At 33.8% G+C, this 1,788-nt stretch overlaps 1 protein-coding gene across 1 annotated transcript in view; it reads right to left on the reverse strand.

Moving 5' to 3' along the window:
* Positions 1-997, reverse strand: part of LOC107576506 (guanine nucleotide-binding protein G(i) subunit alpha-2-like) — a 16,539-nt gene extending 15,542 nt beyond the window's left edge. The window contains exon 1 of the mRNA XM_016262672.1: positions 975-997. The gene's annotated coding sequence lies outside the window, so the exon portion shown is untranslated. The remainder of the gene's footprint in view (positions 1-974) is intronic.
* Positions 998-1,788: the final 791 nt, after the last annotated feature.

The following is a 1,788-nucleotide window of genomic DNA, read 5'->3' on the forward strand; positions in this document are numbered from 1 at the left end:
TTTTTTACATGATAAAAAATTACACATTAAAAAATATTCATTAAAAATATAAATAAAATTAAATAATAACCTAACCTAAATTAAATTCAGGGAGTCATCATCAAAAAATAAATAAAATTAAATACTTTGAGGTTTAAAATATGGTTACAGGGTTTAAAATGAATATGAGCTGTGTCAAAGCTGAAATATAAAATAAAATAAAAAAGGATTAGATTAAAAAACAAAGAATAAGCAAAATATTTAAAATAGTTTTAGGGGTACAATATAGGTTTATAGGGTTAAAATTAATATCAATACATCAGAGCTTTGCCATAGTGAATTGTGTACATGCTCAGGAAAAAGGTAAAGTAAAATAACAAAGCAAATATAAAGTAAAATAAAAAACAAATGAAATTCAGAAAGTCATCTGCTGATTCAAAAACAAAGAATAAGCTAAATATTGTTTAAAATAGTTTTAAAAAGGTAGGATATAGCAGCTTTCCCTAAATAAATAAACATCAGATATCCACATTTTATTTTATCATCTTGCAGTACTAATCTTGCAGTTTCCTTTGTAATATTCTAAAGCATCCCTTAAAACATATGCAAATGTCTGTGTCCTTCTGGGCATAGCTACAAGTCAAAGAGCTGAAACAAAGGACAAGAAATTTCCAATAGGATTCTCTGTGCAGAGTACAATATTGCACAATATTGTGGTGAACCTCTTCATGGCAACGTAATTGTAAAAAAAATAAATAAAAAGTACCACGAACAAGCAATTTATTAATCATGCACTCTTTGACATAATACATATAACCGCACACTTACAAAGCAAATACTTTGGATTAATGAAGTGATAGTTTAATAAGCACTGAACATCCTTGCAGTGCCTCTAGGGTCATTTATAATGTTATTTACCTGCTCAAACCACCGCTGGATAATGAATCGGCAAAGACAGAGCTGTTGTGAAAACAAACACTTTTGATGCGGCTCACCCTGATCAATGCTCTGGCGGAGACCGCAGACTGATGATGCCCTGCAGATGGGCAAGTGTGATGTTTATATCTAGTAAATGCATAAAACTGTCAGCCGTTTATTGGGCTGTCTGAAAAATGTATTTGTCTGATTATTTATTCATTAAATTTTTTATTTTTTTTTCCCCCAGGTTGGTTCATCGCCCTCTAGTCAGATCGATAGAGTTTAGAAATGTTGTTCTGAACACGAGTGAGGCGAAAGTCCAAATGTCTGGCACATTTGTTTGGTGGTTTCACAAGGTATTGCGCACACACGTGTAATACCTGAAACACCAACACACACCATCCCCTCGGTGACGTAGTGAGAAGTTTGTGTGTTCAGTAAATAAGCTTTTATTGGTCTGTGGGCAAGACACCTTCAAAACCTTGACAATAAACAGAGACTGTACACGTCTATTGCTTGGTTGCACCTGCTGGTCAACTGTAACACACACAAGCTCTGTTCAAAATCCTAAAGAGCTACTTAGAAGACAGCAAAGGCAGGACATTAAAATAACTTAGCACTACACAGGCAGCATTTTGAAAATAGAACAACTGATTTCAACAGACAATGTTGCTAAACTAAGCTGACAACGTGATATTATTGATAATAATAAGCTTCTTGAGCAATCAAATCAGCATATTAGAATGACTTTTGCCATTTTAAGCTACCTTGTACCTCGTGGAAGAGCCACCACTTTGAGGGTGTGACTATGATGCCTTAAAATGCTGTTTGGAACAGCATGTGCAGTGCAGACTGTTGAGGACAACACAAAGTTAGCAAAAAAAAAAAAAA

This window comes from Sinocyclocheilus grahami, unplaced genomic scaffold (genome assembly GCF_001515645.1).
Source record: "Sinocyclocheilus grahami isolate Dianchi unplaced genomic scaffold, SAMN03320097.WGS_v1.1 scaffold3830.1, whole genome shotgun sequence".
Taxonomy (NCBI): domain Eukaryota; kingdom Metazoa; phylum Chordata; class Actinopteri; order Cypriniformes; family Cyprinidae; genus Sinocyclocheilus; species Sinocyclocheilus grahami.